A 25680-nucleotide genomic window follows, 5' to 3' on the forward strand; every position below is an offset into this window, starting at 1 on the left:
TCCTTAGTGCAAGCCCGCTGGCTGGCACTCCCGGGCTGCCTGGCGTGTCTCCTCCTCCTTCAGCTGCTTTGCCCATGACCCCAAACCACCTACCATCTTTTCCTACTAACCTTTCCACCGTGGTTCTCACAATCAGTTTCTTCTGTTGGTTTTAAGCAATCTCTACACCCAGCATGGGGCTCGAACTTACAAACCCCGAGATCAAGAGTTGCACGCTCTACCACTGAGCCAGCCAGGCGCCCCTCTTCTGTTTGTTTTAATAAGATTTCCTCTCTGGGCATTTTTTTTGACATCCACACAATCCGGGATGACCCTGAGATGAAGTGATTTGTAAGACCCCCAAAGCCCACTCACAAGTTTTAATTAAATGATTTTGTCCCCATTCCTGTCCTAAAGTAAGATTGTTCAAAATCACTGATTCTGGAGGCTTTTTTCAGTTAGTTAGCTATCTAAACTGCATGGAAGAAATAAGTTGAACATCCGATATGGATTTTGCCTTTACGACACCGCAGAGAAATAAAAAGCGGTATTGACAAGATCAAGACCATGATCATCTTGGTGCCCTCTGAACATACCAGTATTTCCCAGGAGCCTTGCAATAAGGAGCTGAGGACACAACTCTGGCGATATGGAATATGTTAAGAATAAGCAGATAAAAGGTGTGTCTGCATCCACCAGGAAGCAATTTGCAGGGGGCTGACTTCTGAGCAGGGTGAGGTTGGGGCCAACTTACTGGTGCAACTTAGGTCACCAGCAAATCATGGTGCCTAAATTTTTTTCATAAAATCTGATCTTTAATATTTCAAAATCAATCAAAAACAAATAATAATGGAAAGCCTTTAAAATATGGCAAAATTTAAAACTTCGTTGGAAATTTCCTTAAACGTATTTTATAATTTAATAATTTTATTCTCGATACCCCTTGGGGGAGGGGGTGCAACCCTAATCTCTTCAGTATTTAGAAGCTCTAACCTTTAAGCAGGCTCCAGTTTGGCCAAACAACCCCACGTGGTCTGGGAGTGGCCGGGTCAGGAGACCGTGGGGATATGAGTTCTGAGCCACCAGAGATAGCCGAGACGTTCTCTGGCATTGATTTTCTAGTAACGTCGATAAGATCGCACAAATCTCTTCACTTATTCTGGCCCAGCCCACCTAGTCTGTCTGGGTCAACGACTCCATCAAAAATGATGACTCTTCGCCATTATGCACAGGACGACACTGTCTGTGGCCATGGGAACAGGGCCTGTAACCAACAAAGGTCACCAGCCTCAGACAAATGGCCCAACTGCCAGTCCTGGGGAAGCTCCGAGCATTAGATATGAAGTGATAAAGCCACGAAGATGTGAAGTGATAGTAGCCAAAGCTTGAAGGCTATGTAACAAAACCACATGCACATGGGAATCTCTTCCACACAAGAGCTAACCTGGTGCAAACACAGACTAGGGGGTACTCCGTTGATTGGGAACTTATCTTGCATTGGTTTGTATCAACTGGATTAGAGCCCACATGACTCCAGCGGGGGTCAAAGACAGAAGTATAGAGAGGAAAGCACCAGTGTTGACTTGGGTCTGGGTTGAACTCTTGACCATCCACGTGTCTGCATCAGCTTGGCCACTCGGCCTTCAGGAATGTCCGCTTCCTCTTCTGTCAGTGGAATATGACCAATTCACTGACCACAGATAAGGGCGGTGGGAGAGTTCATTGAGGTAAGGCGCGTGCACGGGCTCTCTCGAGCCCAACTTTATGGCTCAGAAAATGGGAAATGGGGCTGCTTCTCCACATGCTGTCAACCATGGTGCTTCTGATTCATAGAAACGGCCATGGCATTAATAACCTGGGGTTTCGAGCAGGGAGTGGAGCTTGCAGGAGGCACTCTGCTGGCTCTGTCGTTATCAGTGGGGCTCATTGTGTGTGTTGGGGGAGGGTTCCGTGAGGGTCCACTCAGGGGAACTAATTTTGGGTGAAATATGCAAGTGGCCCTTTTTCTTCTGTGTCTTGGGCACCAGTGAGTGGGCTCTTTTCTCTGATGGATCCCTCTCTGTCCTCCTCACTATTCCTTGAGCGCCCTTGATCCTTGGGTTCTTGGAGGCCCTGTTGTTGCCAGCTCTTCCTTTTCTGGTAAGGAGTATGTGGAAGGTGGGAGATCAATAAGGCTAGATTTTAAATCCTTCATTTCTTTGATTTTCATAAAGGGATGTCAATGAACCCAGGCAATTTCCCTGACTTGATTCATGCATAATGGACCTGAAGAGAGACTTATTAGAAAAGAAATGCACTCAAATGCTTTCCTGACATGAATCATTTATTGAAGACAGAATTGCTGGCTGTGAGGGCCCAAAATAAGTTGACTTACAGTATCCTTGTTTCTAGAGAGGTCTGAAATATGACCACAGAATATTGAAGTACTCAGACAGGAACAATGCTTTCGGGGTCATTACGGACTGGCTATTCCTCGAAAAGTTTCACTAATAACAACAGTGATAAACCATGAAGCAGAACCTCCTCTCTCTCCTTTTCTTTTTCTCCTCTAGTCACAAAGCTCAGGAACAGAGGATGCTTGGTGAGGGCAGTGATGTTCTTTCCAACTTCTGTTAGGTAGAATCAGGGACAGGTATTCTTGGATCTGTGCAAACATTCATTAATCCATTGACAGCTTTATTCATTCATTAGGTTGTCAATGAAGCCATTCATTCATCCATTCGGTTAAAAATTCATTGATTCATATTTATTGTTATAACTTTATACCATTGCATTAGCCCTCTGAAGGTAAGCACAGGGGATTCTTACAGGGCTCCTTTCTGTGTCTTATGTGGGTCAGTACTATGCTCAACAAACTACAGCACTTACTGAGTAATATTTCCAGGCCCAGGATGAACCCCCACCCCATCCATTTCTTACAGAATAAATAGAAGCTCAATAAATATTGATCCAATCTGAATCTCTAGATGACCTAATATAATTTGATCTTCATACCAATAACTCTGAATTGTCAAAAGCAAAATGCAAAAGCAATAGCATGAACTGACAATGTCCTAGGTTTCTTTCCCATTACAATAAGCACCGGGCAGATGACCCAACAATTTATTCTCCTAGCAAAAGCCATGCAGATAACCCCCCATGATTGTTCCCTAAGCCATCACGTTGTGTAACAAGCATGGAATCCTCTTCTATAAATGCTGAAATTGCATGAGGCAATATATATCAAACTGACATGAAAACAACTAAAATGAAAGCAAATTACCTACTTAAACCCCATCAGGGGAGCTCAGATATTGGTTGGGGACTAGAGTGGACTGGTTTTTTTGTTTGTTTGCTTGTTTTGGTTTTGTTTTGTTTTTAAACAAAGACTCTTCTATTAAAATACAAATCTAAAAAATAAAAATACAAAAATAAAATACAAATCTGATAAAAGTAAAGGAAATTATGCTCACTATGTAAGTCACTTAGCCATAGTCATGGAATATTTTTAAAGATAATTTCCCCCCATTATAACAGTAATTCACATTCATTATATAAAATCTGTAAAGTTCTAAAATGTAGAAATTTTAGCACCTATAACCGTCACTGACATTTTGGTTTATTCTCTTTCAGTCTTTGGTGAATGCACAGACTTTTTTTTTCTTTTTTTCTTTGCTAGGTACAACCATTGCAGAGGCCTTTTTGTTTTTTTAAATATAGTTGAGCTCTTAGGTTAAATCAATTTCATATGTCCTTTTCTTAAGCTTTAGTGAGATCATTTTCAATGTCCATATAACACAAGATAACTCCTCTAGTACTTACACTGGGCATATCATAATTATCTTAATGCCTCATTGTTGTATGTTTAGACTTCTTTTTGCCTTTTTAATAATAAATAAAGCAATGATTAATAATTTGGGGAGTAACTTTTCTTCTGATTTTTTAGTTATTTCCTTAGAATAAATAGGATTTCTGGGTTCAAGGAGCAAATGGTTTAAAGTATCTGGCAAATATCGCCAAATCCACTTCCAAAAGGTTTGTAGTTATTACGTTCTTTCCAGCAGAATACAAAAATACCCATTTCCTCATGTGTCTGCCAACAATAAGAATTCTCATTTAAGAACAACAAAAACCAGACTCACTCCTCATACACTAAAAGTGTGTCTCATTGTTTTAATTTGCATTTTTCAGGGTGACAAGTAAAGTTGGATATTTTTAAACATTCATTAAACTATTGCTTTTTCTTCCTGACTTGCCTTTTTATCTATTGCCCATCTATCTCTTGTGCATCGATTTTCATGAGCTCTTCATATATTAAATAGAATGACATCTTTCCTATTCCATTTAGAAGGACCATTTTTTCCAGTTTGTTTGCTCTTATTTTTAGCTCATTGGAGCTTTAAATTATTATGAAGAACTATTATTTCTTTCATAAAGTTTGAGCTTAGAGAATTCGTCCTTCTACCCTTCCTTTTCATCCTGCAGAAAACATATGTCACTGTTTTTCCATAACTAATGTTTATTCTTATTTGACCTGACGTTATTTTTGTCTATGATAATCTGTGAAGATCTAAATGGATTTATTTCCAAATATTTAACCAGTTGTATCCAAGGCATTTAGTGAAAGATCTTCCCTATTCCCTAAGTTCATACTACAATTCCATCCCTTAAATATCAATAAACAGAGAAGAAATAACTATAGGGATCAACACCGCAATTACTCTTTGTATAGGTGAAACACTGGCCATCGAGAGAGTCAGGTGACTGGCCCCATCACTCACGAGGGCAGGGACAAAGCTCTGAGCACTCTTCCTTCCCTGGCTCTCCACCCAGTGCTGTTTCCTCTCCAGACGCAGCAAATCTTACTGTGTATTACAGACCAGCCTTTACCAATCACTAGTTAAGAATCCCTAGGAAATCAGGAATCTGTACCTTGGCACCACATTCATGCCAACATAATCCCAGAGGGGAATGAGGGAAACCAAGGTGGATGCAGAAGCCACTGCCTGGGCCTTACTGTTCCCATTCAAAGACCCAAGAAGTACGCTCAGTACTTGTAACGGTCCTGCTGGCTCTGATATTGTACTTCTCTACCTATAGGATGGTTTCTGCAGAAGAAAAAAAAAGCAGAAAGGAAAATAGTTCAAATTTGTAAAAGGACACATTACCAATTAGAGATTAGGGAATGGAAACCCTAGCACAGCAGGGAGCTTTAGTTGTCTTAACTGGTGCATCTCGAGAACCCAGAGCAGGAACGCATACAAGAATAGAGGGGACAGCAAAGCCTCACAAGGCCTCTGGGCCACTTTCCGCTGAAGGACCAACAGCCTCGGACACAGGGAACAGTAAAGGGAGTCCTGGGACACAGTGAACCCGCCAGCCTTTCTGGGACACAAGAACCGCAGGGCCTCGTGGGACACAGGCAGCCGCAGGGCCTCGTGGGACACAGGCAACCGCAATGCGGCATCCTGGGACACAGGGACCCACAGGGCATCCTGGGACACAGGAAAAATTGAAGGGAGTCACGGGCAGCAGCCAGTGACTGAGTCAGGTCCACCAGGACGGGAGAATTCTTTTTCCAACCCAGACACTTGTTTGATGGTTATTTTTGGAAACAGTAAATTGAAGTTCCACATTGTGAATGCCCAGACTTAAGGAACTACGCAAGAAACTCAATGGATTCTTTGTGCCCTGATTAAACCAGACTTTAATTTTACCTCTGCTTTTAGGTTATGAGCTCCTTCAGTGTCAGACACCAAATATATCATAAATGAATTAGAAATAATTTTGAATTACAAATAAATAAATAGAAAATAATTATAAAATAGTAAGAGGAAGCACCAGCAGTTTTGTTTCTTCTCTGAGTAAATAATTAAATTGTAACAGAAAGACTTAGGAGGGCTAGGAAGAACAACGAGAAAGCATATTTAGTGACAAAAAGATGTTTATAATATGCACAATCAACAAACTTATGTATGGCAGGAGACAAATTGTGTAAGATGAGAAAAGTGTATCTCTGTACTTATGAAATAGTCTGGATGATAAGCCATCAAACTTTTTAAATTTCTAAAATATTTTAAATATACAAAACATACAAAATGTTCTACCTCATTGATATTTAGTCATGTTTGCTTTATGTTTTTTTTTTTTTTTTAAGATTTTATCTATTTATTTGACAGAGAGAGCCAGAGAGCACAAGCAGGCGGAGAGGGAGAGGGAGAAGCAGGCTCCCCACTGAGCAGGGAGCCCAATGCGGGGCTCAATCCCAGGACCCTGAGATCATGACCTGAGCCGAAGGCAGACGCTTAACCGACTGAGCCACCCAAGCACCTGCTTCGTGTTTTGTTTTTTTTTTTTCAAGAAATAATCTATTATAGATATTGAAGCCATTTCTCCAATCTGAGGTTGAAATTCATGTGTTTTCTTCCGTCTATTCTTCTACTGTATGTATCTGTATTCACAGACAATATATAAGTTTTTAGTTGCAAAGATGTATATAAATAATATTTTAATCCTTTTATGATTTCCTTTCTACACTCACTGTTTTTTGAAATGTTATGCTGGATTTCCAGTTTAGTTGTTTTAAGTGAAGAAAAGTATTCTTTTGTATGACCATATCAAAAATTAATGTATTATCATATTGATGGACATTTAGGGCATTTCCAGTCTTTTTCTCTATTACAGATGATGCATTCATGACCACTGGAATTGGAATTGCTGCATTAACAACAACACTCCAGAAGGATATTCTGAGTTAGAGATGATGGAAAATAGTAATTTTCTTCTTTATGCTGGTAAATACTCCCAATAGGAGAGTGTTGGGGTAATGCATTACCCTACTTGGGTAATGTATTTTAGTTATATAAAAAAAAGAGTTCAAACTTTTGCACCACACTTTTCAGATTACTTAGGGTGTTGTACATTACTTGGTACTGACAATGGTGTCTGATTTATCAGTGTACCCATTTTATAGATAAGGAAATGGAGGCTCAGGGAAGTTCTATGACTTGTTTAGTTTGGGCCTCCAGTTTCCTTTTCTATCATTCCCATTGACCTACTCCACAAAACTATGGGGGTGAAAAATAAGACAATTGGTTTGAAATTCTACAAAATATTATAAGGTGATTTATATATATGTACAATTCATTGGTTATCTTTTTTTCATGGTTATGTCACTCCTCTGTGCAGAGTAAGAAATACCTAAATATCAGGGAATATGCGGGACAATACATTCTTACAAAACTTCCAGGTACCATTTCAACAGGTCCTTCCCACGGACAGAAGTATAGTTTAGCAATGGTTTGTTGCTGGGAGATTTACTCCTTTAATCCTTGATCTAAGCTTTATTCAAACAGTAATTTAATTCTTAAAGATCGGTAAATACTGACTCAAATGCGAGAACAAAAAATGGATTCAATAGAGAAAGCAAGTGCTTTTTGGTTTCAGAAAACGCTCTTCACAGGACTTCCTACTTTCTAAGAAAGCAAATCCTGGCAGAGTAGAGAGCTCAGGAAATACAATGCCTGAACTCAAAAAAGCTGATGTCCTAAAACTGTTCAGAGAAAGGCACACACTGTGGCACCTGGCAGGCTCAGTCCATCGAGCACGCAACTCTTAGTCTCAGGGTCATGAGTTCAAGCCCCACGCTGGGCATGGAGCCTACTTAAAAAAAAAAAAAAAAAAAGTAAATAAAAATAAAATTAAAATTCTAAAAGAAAGAAAAGGGCACACGCTGCTGAACACACCCAACAAACCATTTTTACTATCCTGAGGGCATTACAGAGGTACATCAGGTTGGACAGGACGCAGCCCTGGTTCCCTGTCAGAAAATCCCATGTAATCACCACTACAGGAGCAAAACCAACAGCCCTTCTGATAGTTTCTTCTTCATTCCTTCCCTGTGGTATCTCATGCATAAAATTCTCCTGCATCAGGTCTCTGATAACATTTTGAGATAGGCCTGACTACCAAAGGGACTTGGCTTTGAAGGTCTGAGACATCAATGCAAAGTATGCTTGTTTCCTTAGCCTCTGAAAGATTTTAGGAAGTGAATGAAAAGCACCCAGCTTTGAACAGAGTTCCCATATGATCCCCAAATTCCAGTCCTAGGTATGTGCCCCAAAGAAATGAAAACATGAAGTCCGCCCAAAACCTGTATGTGAATGTTCATAGCAGTATTGCTCATAATAGCTAAAAGATGGAAAGAGCCCTAATGTCCATCCAGAGCTGCGTGATCAAACAAAATGGTGTGTATCCACCAATGGAACATTACTCAGCCACAAAAAAGAATGAATGACTGATACATGCGACAACATGGGGGAACCTCAAAAACATTACACCAAGTGAAGAAACCAGTCACAGAAGACCACATACTGTATGGTTCTGTGTATATGAAAGACCCGGAATAGGCAAATCCAGAGACAGAAAGTAGACTAGTGGTTGTCCAGGGCTGCAGGGGAGGGGGATAGGGAGTGACTGCCCCTGCATATGGGTTTCTTGTCTTTTCTTTTCTTTTTTTTTTGAGGTGATGAAATGTTCTAAAAGTAGATAGTGATGATGATTGCACAACTCTGAATATATCACAAACCACTGAGTTGTTCACTTGAATGGGTGGGCTTTATGCTGTGAATTATATCTCACAGCATTGTTTAAAAAAGCAAAACAAACTCCTGGCCCTACAGATGACAAAACATAAGCACTGTCGGCTTAATTCTACTTGTGATATAATCACACATGTCCTGACATTGTTGGAAAAAAAAGGAATGGGTGAGTCCTTATAGGGGAAGAACGAGGGGAATTTTGGCCTGCAGGAAAAAGGCACCCTCCCCTCACCCAGGGAACAGAGCAAGATGGCGGTGCCCAGGTCTGCTTGTGTGATGTGAGTGCCCACCAGGACACCGTAAGGATGTAGACTGTATCCTCCTAAGCTGGATGATGTCTGTGACACTAAGCCATAAATAAAGGAAGGATGGGATCTCACCTTTGATCCTAAGCAAAGCTTGTAGGCAAAGGCTATAAGGATATTTACTACCCCTAAGTCTTCCAGTCAGTCTCAAAGAGCAAAGGGAAATCAGCCCTAGGCATGCATGCCAACAGAAGCTATCGTCACCATGTAGGCTAATTAGGCTCCGTGCTTAAGATCTAGAGAAAATCTTCAGTGGGTCAAAGGTTTTGAATACCTGAGACTGAATACTCTGTTTATGTTCCTTACTATCAATGTGACCCACTAAAGTATATAATAGACTATATTCACTATAGCAGACTCACCGTGATTAAATTCAGATGAAATTTCAGGGCTCAAATATGCGAAAGAGATTCTACTAGAACTATAAAGTCAGCTGCCCTTTAATGGCCAAACGGAGCAGAAGCTGACAACGCTTCCCAGGAGCAGGACTCCATGAGGCAGGGCTGGTGTCTGGCGGCTTACCCCATCCCCCAGGAACCAGCACGGAGCCTGCAGGTAGTAGACACTGACGGAAAGAGTTTGTGAATGAAATCTGGTGAGTTGCCAAAAGCTTCACTTAGTTAATGAAATCAGTAGGGAGATAAATAATTGAATGGAAAAAGTGGGCTCATCAATTTGCAACATAGAAATTTTTACATTTTTTGGTTGGAAAACAAATGAACCAGGATAGAAGTCAGGAATTTATGTCCCCTGTTGTCCAGTTTTAGGTTGGAGAGACTTGCTCTTTTCCCAGAGTGAGAGTTGTTAACTTGATCAACCTACAGCGTCCAACTCAAGACATCTGCTGCGCTATTCTGAGAGAGAGACTGTAGGCTGTGGACGGGTGGAGACAGCGCACCTCACTCTTCCTCCAAGCCCTTCCTATGGATGTTGGGATCCCTCAAGTGTGATCCTGGGGATAGGGATGAAGTAGCAAGGAAAACGGGACTTATTTCTAATCCTTACTTTGGATCAGGAATAAAAGTGGTAAACTTAAAACTGGATGGATGCTGAAAACCATATATCGCCGCCCCCCCCAGGTGAGTGAACAAACAAGACACGGTCTAGTCAGTCAATAGAATAATGCCCAACAAAACAAAGGAACAAACTACAGACCCATGTAACACATAGACAGACCTCAAAAAAACTGCTAAATGAAAGAAGCCAGACACAAAACACTATATAGTGAATTTTTCCATCGATATGCAGCTCCCATATAAGGTGAAACCATAGAAACAAAAGATGGATTGCTGATTACCTGGGGCGACAGGGACAAGTGAGGATCACGTGCATAGGAACAAGGCACTTGCTGGGGGTGATCGAAAGGCTCCATGCTGGATTTTGGTGACCATTGCACAAATGTATAAACTTCCCAACTCACTGAACTGTATGTACACTTAAAATGGGTGAATTTTATGATTTGTAAAGTAGATCTCAAAAAAGCCATCCAAAATTAGACGAATGAATGGAAGAAAGAGGTTTTTTAAAAAATGGTTGAATTCCCAACAATGAAAAAGAATGACAGGCCGATTCTTTGAAAATGAGGAGCTGATTTAAATTAATTTTCTTCATGGAAATTAAAAAGGAATGTGGGCAAGAATGAATGAGAAAGAGGTGTAAAACAGAAAAAAGGAAAGAGCATGAGTTCCATCTTCTATTTCATAGTGGAAATAAAAACAAGCCTGTTTTGTTGTCCCATTAGCGTGGAGTCCAGCTGGTCTCCCAACCCCCAGCTTCACTATCATATACAAAAGATGTTAGCATACATTCTGTTATATTTTTTGCTTAAATAAAAATAACACCTTTGCTCCACCATTTTCCCAGCTGACTCACCCAATAACGGTACCAACAAAATAAATTAAGTCAACTCAGCATCATTTAGCTTTAGTGGCTGCACGAGGGCTCCTTGTTTTTTGATTATTTATTGGTTACTAAACTGAAATATCTGGGAGAAGTCCTGCCTACCAGAATAAAGGCTCGAGTATTTACATCTCCCGACTTTGGGAAACAAGGAATTTTACTTGTCTCCCGTCTTAATGATACATGCCCCATGAGATCACCAAGATCGAGAATGCCAATTCAGAGGTGAAAACTGTAAATTCACTGCATTCCTTAAAAAGTGATTTGTCTTGGGGGCGCCTGGATGGTGCAGTCACTTAAGTGACCGACTCTTGGTTTTGGCTCAGGTCGTGTTCTCAGGGTCATGAGATCGAGTCCCACATTTAGAGTCTGCTTGAGACTCCCTGTCCTGCTCCCTCTGTCCCTCCCCACCCTGCCTCAAATAAATAAATAAATAAATAAATAAATAAATAAATAAATAAATAAATAAATCTTTAAAAAAACAACAGTGATTTGTCTTGACTGGAGTAACTGAAATAACTGAAATAACTCCACTTTAAATTCTCTATCCTTCCCCATTTGAAAACAAATTTCCTACAAATAGGGTTGGCAGACTCTCCACAAGGAGAAAACATGAAACCTACATTGTGATTCACGTCTTGAGTCAGAAAGGCAACAAAATACAGAAAACATACACACTTTGATGGACACAGGAGAGCGCTAATCTCTCATGATCACCCGAAATGATTTCTCTTATTTGAGGCAACTTCAGTCTTAGACTTCGGCATCTTCATATGTTGGAAGACGGTTCTATTTTCCTCCCAGAAAACCATGGAAACACCATCCACAGAGAGCCTTTCTTCAGCCTGGGTTTTAGTAAGATTCAGTTTAAGGTTTAGTCACATGGCCAGAGGTCAAGAACTTGGGGACAATGTCACAAGCTTGGCTAAGCAACACACCATCCTTCCTGTACTGAGATGACCTAACGTGACTGGCTACAGCAGTCACCCCTGTGCTCTGAGCTGCTGGTGATCGCGGATTTATTTTTGTGTGGCCATCTTGTCTCACACGGTCCTGCTTTTGAAAAGCTGTCCAGAGTTAGGGCGGGACTGTAGTTTGCCCATTCTAGCTGGCATTCACCAACACCCAATAAACCTCCTTAGACTCAATGCCATATGGACTAGATAATTTGGGGGGCCCAGGGCAAAATGAGAACGTAGGGCCCCTTGTTCAAAATGTATTAAGAATTTCAAGACCCTGAATGGAGAATCTCACACCAAGTGCAAGTTCCTGGGTGACCTTGTAGTTCACACGCCCATGAGGCTGCTCCCACTCAGTGGCGCCCTGACCGTCCCCATGGGCAGCTCCTCAAATCTGCCCAACTTAGAAAGGCATTTAAGAATTGCCAGAAAGTACACAAGAATCTCCAGGAAAACGGTTCATTTAAAAAAACATGTCAGTAGCTGACTCCAAGCCACCTGCCAGAGCTGAGCACCTGAGCTCACGGAGTGGTTACACTTGACTCTCACCTCTGTTCTCAGACCTGCACGGGCAGGTGGGCCACCATCAAAGGCACCCATGGCCGCTTGATACCGTATGTCTTTGGGACTAATACTGAACTACATTGCACGCTGACAAACAGAAACCTCTCCCAGGGAAGGAGGGCCAGTGTCTTCTTTAACAAAAGCCCCACTGGCCTGGCAGCTTGCAGTTGGGATGCCATTGAAGCATAGGGGGTGGAGGGGTGTCCCTCCCACTGGAAGGGCCCCCTCCTCAGAGGATGCCTTTCATTCCTTCAACAAATATTTACTGAGGCACCACCCTGGGCAGTAGAGACACCAAACGGCCTCAAGGAGCTTGCTACAGTGTGGGGAAGAATGAGGAGAGAATTTTAAATGCTAACATCAGCCGGCGAGGACTCTCCCGGAATTGCAATGTGTTTTTAGAAGGGAAAGTGAGGGCAGGTAGGGCGGTGAGGAGGTCAGGACAGTCTTCCCTGAGGGCACACCTCGGCCCCTGTCTTCTGTCCCCTCTGCTGCCCTCCCTTCCCCCTTCCTCCCAGCCTTCATTCATCCTTCCAAACCCTGCCCGAGACTGTACCATCCCGCTGCCTCCCCCCGAAACCGCGAGATGCCTTTTTCCCTGTCTTCTCACAGCCCCTTCTATCTTCACTGTGAAGTCCACGGTTAAAGGACTTAACCACTGCGTGGTAATCATCACTTACCGCAGGAGTAAATGATGTAAAAGATTAAGCACAGTGCCAAGGCCATATAAGGTCACTAAATGTTTTCCTATGTATATCTGTCTGCCTTCCTACAAGCCTGAATTCCTTAGGAGCCCCAGTGTTTTCTTTTCTTTTCTTTTTTTTTTAAAGATTTTATTTATTTATTTGAGAGAGAGAGAATGAGAGAGAGAGAACACATGAGAGGGGATAGGGTCAGAGGACGAAGCAGACTCCCTGCCGAGCAGGGAGCCCGATGCGGGACTCGATCCCGGGACTCCAGGATCATGACCTGAGCCGAAGGCAGTCGCTTAACCAACTGAGCCACCCAGGCGCCCGAGGAGCCCCAGTGTTTTCATCCGGGATCCACAGTGTCCAGCATGTGGACCTGGCTGTGGCAGGTGGGTAATAAATATTCATAACATGAATGACTTGAATGGCTAGTCACATCCACCACACTGTTATAGACAAACACCCAGCTTATGGTGCATTAACACGTTGACCACAGTGTCTGTGGGATGGAGCTGCTACCACACCCAGATCAGGACATCACCATTAACAAAGCAGCATCCCCAACACGCAGGTGGGATGTTTTACTTGCCAAAAAGCCAGCTAATAAAGGAATGTTACCAAGCTGTATTTGATGTGAGACAACTCAATAATTTAACTCGACCTCTATTCTAGGAATACATGTTGGTCAGAGAGAACAGAACCTACCAGACTCTTGCTGCTCTAGTTATGACGCAGACCCTTAGCCCCTTGCTACACTCCTCTAACACGGAACCTTGCCTACTGAGGATCTGAAGAGGCTGAGTCCCGTAAAGGTATCAACCTTAACACCGGAGCAGGGACTCAAGAGCCAAAGAGTTGGTTTGCTTCATGGGCTAAGCGATCTTGAGCAAATTACTTAACCTCAGTCTCCTCATCTATAAAATGGAGACAATAGGTCCTACTTCATGGGGTCATGGTGAGGATTAGTTGTTTCTGGAACCCTGCCTGGGACATGAGAACCTTAAACGTAGCTAGTTAGCATCATCCTCCTCATCGCCTTTGTCCTGCCCTTGGTTTTGTTTGTCCAGAGACACTGTCTTCCTAGCCACCTTGCTGTCACATGGTTCCAGTTCTCCCAGCCCATCAGAATCACCTAGAAAACAAACAAACAAACAAAAAATCGAGGAACCAGAGACTCGATGCACCAGTCCAAGGTGGGCAATTCTAACAGACAGGCAAGGCTGAGAACATGGGTGAGCCTCTGCCCCCGAGACCCTGAGACCAGACTAAAGTGAGGGAGACGCAGCTCCTTGCTCACTGCAGCCTGGTGCTCCCTTCCGCATTATCTGTGGCTGCATCCCTGACTCTGCATCTGACACCAAGGATGCGTGCTAGCTCAGCATGCCCTCCCACGGCCAGCTCCACAGAGGCTCACTCCTTCTTCCTTTGATTTACCTCCCCTTTCCTTCTGTCGTAGCCTGGGGTAGGAACCAAATGGGGAACAGACGCTCCAGGACATGCCATCCGGGGCTTGGAAGGCCAGCTCAGAGCCCAGCTTCCCTGGGGGTGGGCTGTGGCAGGAAGCAAGCAGCCAGCCACCTCGACGTTACCTGTCGCCATCTCCTTCCTCACCCATCTCAGCCAGGGGACAACTTGTTTTGAATGAAATAATTTTCTGGAAAGTTAAAATTTAGAACTAACTTGCCAAAAGATAGAGTGGACAAAACCATTGTTTCTGATGGCAATCTTTCCAGCGTCCTCTGGATTGTCCTGCTTTAGTAAATGGAGTACATCAGATGCCACATCAAGGGCTCAGGACCATGGGTCTGCTGGACATGTGTTCTTGGGTTTCCTACCCTGCCATCGATGGCTCCTTTTCCACCATTTGCTCAGGCAAACAGGTAACCAAGCTTGCTAAGCCAGTCATTTCAGGATTACACTTGCTGTGTGAGTATGTTCAGGGTAAAATCAGATTAAGCCTCGCAAAGTACATAGGCTTTCGAGAATAATTTTTCCCACTGTATACTGCAGATTTGGGGCTGTCTTCCACATGGTTGAATCTGTCCCCAACTGGATACTCTACCATCTCGTAAATGGAATAGGCTTTGGCAGACTTGCTGGTTTAAGCTGAATTAGACAATAAACTCCCCGTGGTCACAGAGTACGCTTTCCTTCTCTACTTTCAGCAGGCTCCACACCGTAATGCCCTGCCCTGCGTCACACGAATTTTCAAGTGCAAATTTCACTGGAATATACTGTAGTACTTCTTATGAGCAGACGCCATTGCACCCTAAGACTTTAATGGCATGATTTCCATTTTCAGAGAAACGTTGGGTCAAGTGATACTGCATATCCACACTTGATAACATGGTTTTATTTGTTCAAGTAATCTCTACACCCAACATGGGGCTTGAACTCCTGACCTCGAGATCAAGAGTCGCGTGCTCTCCTGATTGAGCCGGCCAGGTGGCCCAAAAACATGGTTTTAAAAAGAGCAAGGATACACACACAACACACACACGAGAGGCCTACCCTCTTCCTTAATATTCTCAAGTATATCTAATAAAACTTGGTTTGCTTGTGCCTGGGCAAAGTCCACAGTTCAGATTTTTTTTTTTTCGTCCACCAACGTCTTACTATAAAGGGGGGGAAAAAAAGCAGTTTATTGGGGTAGTTAGGTACTGGGTTCTCCTCTTTCCCTCTATTACAACAAGGTCTGCCCATGCCAAGGCTTCTTATTTAAGGCAGGAGGTTTGGGTTGGATTATTCTTCAACCCCTAGAGAGGGTGGGACCCTTAAAGAGATGGGTACCTTGAGGACAGTTTGCTAGGATTTGAATTGGCAAATTTCACATGCCTGGCTATTTTGTTCAAATTCCAAAAGATAACCCCAGTGAGAGAAATCTTTATGAGAACAGGAGGTAATGTATCATAAACTGGTGATAAGATAAAAGATATCTATAAGCAGTAGGAGTTAAAGCAACTCCTTATTGGAGACAGTCAAGGCAATGGGCGAGGGAGAGAGATTAGAAAGAACAGAATGGGCATTGGGCTAATCTAGAGAAGGGGTTATTCCAATAGAAGGAAGAAAGTCCAGGAGGGTGGGTGACCAGAGCCAAAAGAGAGGGACTCAAGCAACCGTCCATAAATGATCCCATCAGGAACAGAGAAACAAGGAAGAAACAGAGTCAAGGCAAGCCAGTCCCCAGGGATGACTCATGGCCTGCCCTATTCCATCCCATCCCCAAGACTGTTTAGTGACAGTAGTAAAGAGGAAAGGTAGTGGAAGGGACAGCATGATAAATGGACTCTTCCTTCCCACAAAGTCACTTAGACATCATCCAGCTCAGTTTTCCCTCTAAAATCTTTCCACAGAGATGTTCCCTTCAGCTGAGGAAGCTAACTGAAGGATCTGGAGCTATGGCCGAAAGCCATCCGAACAACCAAGCATGTTTTGCCTTAAAAGTTCATGTAAATGTTCCATGTTATATCATGGCATATCCATGTTCGTTTTATTTTTTTAAATAAAATATACCTTGGATCTTTCAGCAAAACGGATGCTTGGGTGACGTGGGCCTGGATTATCCTGCAGCTCTCCACACTCGCTGGCATACTCCCAAAATGGCCCCACCGTGTCGGTGGCTGAAGAAGCTGGCCTGTACGCTGGCCTCCTCCCTGACCAGGTCAGGAAATGAGGACACAGAGGCCATGCGAGGCTACCTCCCAGTGCCGGGACCAGTGCAGAACCAGAGACAGTCCCTGGTCTCAAGGAGTCCAAGGTCCCACAGAAAGTAAGCAGGTGACCTGGGTTGGGGACCTGGTCCTCCCTTCTGCCATGCTGCTTCTCGTGGTCCCTACAAGGCCCCCCATCTCTGTGGCCCAGCAGAAAGTGTCTAGAGAGGGAGGCCTGGCAGTCTCCAGATTCTGGCCAATGCAATGTTCCTGTGGCCTCTGACAAGGCAGGACACCTTGACTGCCAGCCTGCTAATCCTCTCCCTGCCCAGAGAGGCAGGCAGGGTCGCGTCCCATGGTGTACCCGTTCTTAGGAAACTGCCACTCACTGCTTGCCCAACACCCACAGGACACAACTAGATCCCAGCCTGGTAAACCACATGCTCTAGAAAGGTGCATCCTCTCTGGGGAGCCAAGCCACAGAGAAGCTGTTAAGACCAGACTGTCTTAGAGACAAATCACAGTGCAGCCATTTGAGAAGACAGAAGGGGGGGCAGAGATGAAGTCCCAATTCGGCTAAAATTGGACCCAATATAAATAATTAAAACAATCAGGCACATTTAAAATATTTCTGTGGTCCTCTCTCCCTGTTTCCCCTACTTAAACTTTAACCCCACTCTTCCACCCAGAAACGGAGGCCGAAGGAGGAATTTGGTGACCCCACAAAACTTTCATTATATCATTCGGTCCTAAGTAACTTCTTAAATTTCCACATGATGCGGGGGTTAAGATGTAGAATTTCTGCTCATTTATGTGAAGCTACGGAAGGTCCTTTGACCCTGAAAGAAGATCCAGGGACATTGTGGGAAAGAACGAATCATGCAAGTACATGCAATGCTTTTAAAATTTCTGTCTTATCCTGTAGGCAGCCCCGGTCTGGTTCACCTTTGTACCCTCAGCGCCTGGCCCACGGTAGGCTGGATACAAGGGTTCAGAGAGGGTTCTGGAATTGCGTGGGAGTCTGGAAGAACAGATATACCCGTGCCCCCCCCCCACCCCCCCATGCCCATCTTTCCAGTCTTGGAAGGGAGAAGGGCAGACAAAGGAAGGGACAAGGTGGTTGTACGCCCAGCGTTCCCAGGCATTGGGCTGGGGAGCCGGGGCCTTACCTGAAGTAGGGGCTGGTCCCAGGACAAGTAGTAAAAGGGCCCTCTGGTGTAAGTGAGAAGGCGGGAGAGGCTTGAAATGCCTTCAAGATTGGGAGGGGAGGGTGCTAAGAGGCAAATAAATAACCAGTGAGACCTGGGTGTGGAGCTCACTGGTTGGCCTAGAAACTGGGAATTAATCAGGAAATCCCAGCACACAGACCTGAAGTCAGTTAAGGGAAGCGCTCACAATTCTTTCTGTAGATATGTTAATCTATCCCACCCAGGGGGTTGTCCCACCCGCCTGGGGGAGTTGAGGCCAGCTGGCTCAGCCAGGCCTTGGGGCTGGGACCACACAGGCAGAAGGCTGTGGAGTGGGCCATATTTGAGTACTTCTTGGTGACATGTCTGCCCTTCATTTCTTTTCTTTTTTTTTTTTTTTCAATTCTTTTCTGTTAATTTAAATGACCGAATTGCCCCTTTGGTTGGGGCTGCCATTGTAAAACCTGGTGAGCGCAAGTTAGTCCTAAGAGATGGGTTTGCTTGGATCCAGGAGTTCCCTGAAGTTCTCAACTGCAGGCAATTCTGCCCCGCCAGGGGACATCTGGCAATGTCTGGAATGTTTTTGGCTGTCACTCCTGGGGTGGGGGGTGGGGGGAGTTCCACTGGTAGAGGCAGAAATGCGGCTAAACATCCTGCAGGGCATAGCATGGCCCCACAACAAAGCATTATTTGGCCCCAAATGTCAACAGCACCCAGTAGAAGAATTTGTCCTAAGGAACGTCAACCTGGAAGGACCTAGCCCGGGTGGGGGGATTTGGCTCAGATAGGCAAATCTGACCCCTGACTCCCTGTGCCCACCTTTCCCTAAGCTACAACACCCATTCGGTGCCAGGTACTCCATCTGCCCCGTGCTAGGAACAATGCAGTTAGAAAGCCCCTGCCATCAATAAGCACCCAGGGCGGTGATTAGGATCAAACCTTAAAGAGCGAATTGCCATTTAACGTCATCGCTTCTGAGAGTGACGTTTTATGAAGGACAGGTGATGGGATGGAGGACGAATGTCAGGAAAACAGAGGCCAGAGGTTGGGGAGATAGGCACAAAGGTGGTGCACATCTGGGGAAGGAAGCCACTCGCCACCGTGGGTCCATGCAACCCGCCCTTCCCCCCAGCAGAAGACAGAAAAAGAGGGGCTCAGAACTGGGCCCCGGAGGAAGGTGCATTGATAGCGGCGGCATCCTGGGAAGAAGCACTTGGGATGGACAGGCTCTTTAAAATTTCATCAGTCTGGGTTAACCTCTGCCCACAGAGAGGTGACAGCTCACAAGGGAGCTGACGGAGATGGGGAAAAAGACCAAATCTTGCTCCCGGTCAATTCGTTTCACCGGTTCTCATTTCAGAGTTTGTCCGAGAGAAGCACAGTGTCCTTCCAGATAAAACTCTGCCTTTACACGCAGTGATAGACCTGTTCACAAAAACAACAGAAAAGAAAGTCTGCCTCTCCAACCACAGCCTTGGGAGCCATTCAAGCAGCAACCACAGGTGTCCTCAAGCGCAACATCTCAGCAAAGTTCCATCCTTGGTTAAAAATCAGTTTTGAGGTGGCACAGTCGGTTAAGCATCCGATTTTTGGTTTTGGCTCAGGACATGATCTCGGGGTCACGAGATCGAGCCCCACACCGCGCTCAGCACAGTCTGCTTGAGATTGTCTCTCCCTCTGGCCCTCCCGCTCCTGCTCACTCTTGCTCTCTCTTTCAAATCAATCAATCAGTCTTAAGAAAAAGTTAGCTTGGAGAATAGTTCGTATTTAATTTGACGTTATGTCCTGCACTGTCATTCAGCTATTTGAACCACAAGACCCTTGCCCTGCCCCACCAGATCACCTCTCTGGCTGAACCAGAACCACCAAGCTCCCTGAAAACCATAGCAGCTTGTCTCCTAGGCTCTGCTGCTGGCGGTTGCCCAAGTTCAAAAACACTCCGTTCTCTTCCGGTCTTTCTGCAGCTCCCAAACACTAGGATGAAAGGGATACAGGGGAAGGTCTGCATGGTAGACGTCTGATCCTTGGGTCAGACATGATCACCGCATGTCTGCTCAGTCCGTGGCACGATGCTGGCCCGGGGCACAGATGGATAAATATAGCAACGGCATGGAGGGGGCAGCCGTACACAGTTCAGCAGTCTAGGTTCGCATCTCACCTCTGTTCCTTATTACGAAAGCAGGTGAGTAGCTCACCAATCTTTACTTCCTGCCTTTGTAAAATGGAAAAGATAATAGTTCTACCTGCTTGGTTTGTTATGAGGCTAAAGTGAATTGAGAGCTGTGAGATCTCTGTACTAGACGGGCACACAAGAAGTTCCTCATTAAAGTGGGCCCTTACCATTCTCAGAGAAGCTACATGTTCGCTGGTCCCCTGAGCATCTCTGATGGCTTCGGCAGGTGACCTGCCATCCCCCCAGATCGAGGACTGATCTTCTGCAGGAATTTTAGGGAACAGCTTCAGACTCCTCTGAAGTCCAAAATGTGCCTTTTTTCCTGGAGGAGCCTACATAGAATTAACCATGGACTAGCCGCTAGGTATAACCCAAATTCAGAAGGGAGAGATCTATGCCAGCCAGAGTTATCTGGAACTCTGGAACAGCTTCACGCTGGAGGCAGAAGCTGACCTCTTCAGAGATCAAAATATCGAAGAAGAAGGGGGACTTGCTAAATGTTTTCTCTGAAGGTCGGACAAGCAGAAAGGGTGGTGCTCTGGATGAATGAACTTGGTTATGTTGCCCATGTAATCTCCGTGGTGAAGGTAGAAATCATATGGGGGCAAAACAGTTCTGAGGAGCTTCGTGACATCAGGAAATACAAACAGGATAAGTACTCCAACAAGGTTTTAACATTCTTTATTTTGGCTATTTAGATTTGAGGTGTTGAAACCTACTTGGTTTTGTCAGAAGGAGACATGGACTTGCCATGCGTTTTGGGAATTAGCTCTAAATGACAAGAGGCTCTCTAGCAAACCAGGGGGCATATAATTTTGATGACAGTGGGAATTTCCCTTTTAAAAATGCTATACTTGGGGCGCCTGGGTGGCTCAGATGGTTAAGCGTCTGCCTTTGGCTCAGGTCATGATCCCAGGGTCCTGGGATCGAGTCCCGCATCGGGCTCCCTGCTAGGCTGGGAGCCTGCTTCTCCCTCTGCCTCTGCGTCTCTCTCTCTCTCTGACTCTCATGAATAAATAAATAAAACATTAAAAAATAAATTAAAAAATAAAAATAAAAATGCTATACTTGAAGTCCATCTGGAGGGAGCTATAGTCCCAGGGAAGTCCATAAGTGAGTTGCTATGAGGGAACTTTGAGAGATTAATGCTCAGCTTATGCTTTTCAGAAACAGAACATGTAAGTCTTCTGGACTCTATTCCTCTATGGCTCCAGGGTCAGAAATCCCACCTCTTCCCATTTCATTAATCGACAAATGTTTCCTGACACCAGCCATAAGCTCAACCAGTGCAAAAGATACAAGAAAATTGTAAGATGGACAATGGTCAAACAGCTAACCACTCTTTCCTTCTCCGCCCAGCACAATCTATATATAAAATTGTTCAGTGAAAGAAGCATGCAGTGCCATTAGCTAATAAATGCCTCTCTCAAAAATAACCCTCCCTGGTTTAAGGGACTCTCTCCACATTTGTCTCCCTGTTCGTTCCTCAGCTTCTTTAGGAAATAAATAATTTCCTATTTATTGCTATGTCCATGACTTATAATGCCGGCCACATGATAGTCAACGTCATTTGTTGAGGGAATGAATAAAGGGGTGGATGATGGAAGCGTGTATATATATGAATGAATGAAAGGTGACTGAAAAGTAGGATTTAGGATCATAGGATGAAGCAGAAAAAAACCAGAATGGAGTAACAAAGTGAAGACAAAATCGAAAACAAGTAGAAAATCTTTGGTGGAAGAAGAGTGCATTTGAAAAATACAGGAGGCAGGTTAGATAGATCATTCCATGATAATGTTCACCAAAAATTGCTTTTATTTTAAGATCTTTCTTCTTACTCAGTCATTAGATGTATTCTCTCTGAAAAACCCTTCAGATATTTGAAAACTGTAGCTATTTACTCTGCACCCAGTTTTGCTCATAGTTGTGTCCATAGCACTTGGCAGATACAAGAATACAGTGACACAATGATAAAATGAATACTGTTAAAAGAATACAAGATACAATGAATATTGTTAAAAGACAGAGTTCCTGATGTGAGCTTGCCCTTTCCCACAGCCGTAGCAGTGGTCCTCCCTGGTCCATACCACGAAGCCAAATTTCAGAGTACCAACACTTGCTTTCCAAACAGATTCTGTCTTGGACAAAGACTATTGAATTAGAGTTGCCTAGGCTCTGGGTGGTGTTGGGTGATTATTAAGCCAGGCTTGATCACATATGTCTCTCAAAACACGTAGGTATCAAAAACCATTTAGAACTATGAATGCAGAGTCTTCACATGCACGTTAGACCTCCTTTTGAGAATAGAGCAGATTGCACAAAATGTAGTAAGTCGGCCACGTGCTCATCTGAGCTCCCCATAATTTAAAGCTATGGCGATGGTAGGTATCATTAGGATGACGTTGTAGGGACAGGTGGGGTCCCCTCTCCCAGATTTCTTACTTGTTTAAAGTCTGATTTAAGTCTGGCCTTCACTTCAAAAATAACTGGATTAGGTAGGATTCCACCACCTACTCACATCTTTCTCCTATCAATCTGTCTTCTGGTTTACACAAAATTCTGTCCCTGAATCTCTATTCACCAGCACAGAGTATACCTGCCCTATTTCCACACTAAAGACAGGACCTCTCCCCACTTGGGACAAGAATGGAGAACCATGCTGCATCTCCTAGCCCCCACACCCGTTCCCTGGGACAACTTTGCCTTCTTCCCTTTGACTTGCCCATCTCCTCTCCTTCCAACTGTTACATCCTCATCCTGGTCATGTTCTTCTCGGACCAACCGCATCTGGTCTCCCGTCTCCCTCTTGCCTGGCCTCCTGCTCTCAGCTGTGCGCACATCTGCACATGCTGTCACCCCCGTTTGGTGGATCTTTAACTTGGGCACCCAATTCAGAGCCTGCAGACAGTGAGGTCCCAGCCCTGTGGCAACTGACTCCAACTTCTTTGCTGTCACATCTTCTCAGCCTCTTTCCCGGGACCCTGAATTCGCTTTGCATCTACAGCTCCATTGACCTTCCCCAGGTCAAGGATGTTGATTATGTTTTTAACCCCTGCTCAGGGTCCGATGATAGGACAGTATTTATTTATTTATTTCTGGCTGTGCTTCCAAACAATTCTTGCCCTTTGAACTCCATTCCATAAGGCTTTTTTGTTGTGAAATTGCTAGGTCTGGAAACTCCATCACAGACTTTGCCTTACACACTGGCCATCTGCTCTGCAGGGTCACGGGGTAAATCTACATCCTTGAGGACCATTTTCAAGCTAGAAAAACAGTAACTTAGCAAGACTGCTTTCCATGCTCTTTGCAAACATCGAAAGCCTACAGTTCAACTGCCGTGGGTACGAGCATGAGTTTTCAAAGTGAGAGTAATATGCTTTTTAAGGACATTTTTCTGTGCTTTATGCCCTTTAACTAGTTCTCTGGGCTTTAACTCTCTTTGGTTCTAGTTAGTCTTGTGCCATGCTAAGCAGTCCCCATCTTCAGATAACTTTTGTATCTACAATACTTGAGATCTCTTGCACTACAGTAAGTTTTTTAAGTCCCAGATAATAGCATGTTTAGGTAAGGATCTCTGCAAACAGAACCTCATTAAAACCACCCCTTCTTCCTGTTTCCATGCTGAGGGGTTACTCTGAGGTTTCTAAGTAATGCTTTTGGCTTCAGTAGCAGGAAGGCACTATGAGGGCTGAGTGACCTTCAGAAATCTTTATTCAAAATTACGGGTAATTTTAAGATTCAAGGATGAGATGACTACTGATCTGTCTTATAAAGGCTAATTTGTAATTCAGGATCCCGAATTAGGGGAATAGTGTCCATTATTAGATATTTCCTCAGATATACTGAATAAAAGCCTCAGTTCAATTCCAACCTGTTAACAGGCCCATTTAGACTATGCCTTTATAGCAGATGTGTGATTGATTCTAATCATATTTAACTTTGCTTATTACTGGGTAGACGGTACTTTTCTCTCATGCTTTATATTTTTCCTGAAAATCAATTCTCTTTCTGCCCATAGGGGATAGTAAGAAGATTCAGTAGTTTTAACTTAGGACTTTGACTTGTCCCTGTTGTCCCTGCCCACCTACACACACACACACACACACACACTTTCTCCCTCTTCTTATGATAGTCTTTTCTAACTGCAGATGCTTCACGAATAATCACAGGTGGGTTAATACTTTCCCAATTTTGAAAAAGAGAAGGTCCACGGACCCTCACCTCCATGAGAGCCGATCACATGGGGAATCCGTCTAAGGACGATCACTCATACTTGTTGAACTTAGATTTTGTGCCCAGTAAGTGCAGGCTAGAGCAAAGAACCCTCTTTTGAATATTTAGACGATCAGGCAAACTTGTGAGGCAGATAATAATGTATCTTATCAGTGCTGATTCTCAGACACTCTGAAACTTTTTTCAAGGATCTCACCTCCTTTAAAGAAGTGAGTGCTCGCCCCCCCCCCTTAGCCTGGAACCCCCTCCCCCCCCTTAGTCTGGTTCCAGCATTAATATCACGTCTAGAGAACTGTCCTGGTTTTCTGAAACAGACCAGAACTGAGGACTTGCACAAACACCAAATCATTCCTTCTATAATTCCTAGAGAGGATGGAGAAATTCAGAGGCCAAAAATTAAGTCATGAAGAGGTAATTACAAATGCCCGTTTCCTTGACGACACCCCTCCCCCCAGCCCTCCTGTGATAGGGAAAAACCAAAATGAAAGTGAGGAGGGGTAGCACAAAGCCTCGCTGGATTTTAGCAAGCCGAGGCAATCACCAGCCGGAAGGCAGCAAGCAGGCTCCGACCGAAATACAAATAAATCCACCTATATCGGGGCTGCCTTTTGTGTAGTATTATTTTTGTGGTTGCCATAGAAACGCCAGGGACGGAAGAACGTGTTGCATGACCCAGGAGACCGATCCGTAACAGGAACCTTCTCCCCGGCTTCATCTATTGCGGAGAAAACGCTCTCACCCAAGGGGGGGAGGCCTAAGGGGGAGACTCATCCCAGAACAGCAGCTGTAAATCACCACCTGGAAAGGCACGCTCACCCTGCTGAGCACAAAGAGGGGGCGCAGAGCCCCTCTGCCTTTCAGGCTCTGCGCCCTCCACGTCCCCACTGTCGCCTCACTTCCTTCTCCACCTTCCACTCGTCCTCGTTCTGTACCTACCCCTTCCAGAGGTTTTAGTGAGGTCCAGCCGAGGAGAGGAGAACAGTGACAGAGAGAGACACACAGACATCCGCCACGCCCAGAGGTGAAGTCGCCTGGAAACAGCACGAACAGCACATACCTCCTTTTCTGGCGGCCCCTGCCACATGGGCTTAGAAACCAGAAACTGAGAGGGAGCAGGCTGGGGTGCAGAAATTGCCACTAGTTTATAGGAGCTGTAAGTCAGCCAACACTGGGAAGAAAAAGCGAGACTCCACCCATGGGGTGGACCCTTCGGGGGGAAAAAAAAAAAAGTGGTCCTCAGCTGACGTCTCTCCCCACCCCATGTCACTTCCTTTTAAAGCTACAATTTAGCAGTTACGGGGAGGGAAGACGCGAGCTGGTGTAACATGAGTCACTGCCTTCCCCTTCCAGTTAGTGCGAGGAAGTGCTTCGGTTAGCTTCGCGCTTGAAATCTGTGGCTCGGGAACCTGCCCGATTCAGAAACAAAGCCCGCCAGGTGGCCTTTTCTCTTCCTGCCCGCGGCT

At 44.5% G+C, this 25680-nt stretch overlaps 1 protein-coding gene across 2 annotated transcripts in view; it reads right to left on the reverse strand.

The window, feature by feature from the left end:
* Window positions 1–25449, reverse strand: part of LOC118001936 (1-acyl-sn-glycerol-3-phosphate acyltransferase delta) — a 119530-nt gene extending 94081 nt beyond the window's left edge. Inside the window, exon 1 of one of the 2 annotated variants that reach the window (XM_034992124.1) lies at window positions 25275–25449. The gene's annotated coding sequence lies outside the window, so the exon portion shown is untranslated. Of the gene's footprint in view, window positions 1–25153 lie in introns of both variants that reach the window. The other variant, XM_034992123.1, reaches the window with a different exon arrangement.
* Window positions 25450–25680: the final 231 nt, after the last annotated feature.

This window comes from Mirounga leonina, unplaced genomic scaffold (assembly GCF_011800145.1).
Source record: "Mirounga leonina isolate KUSES-001 unplaced genomic scaffold, KU_Mleo_1.0 Mir_55, whole genome shotgun sequence".
In the NCBI taxonomy this organism is placed as follows: Eukaryota; Metazoa; Chordata; class Mammalia; order Carnivora; family Phocidae; genus Mirounga; species Mirounga leonina.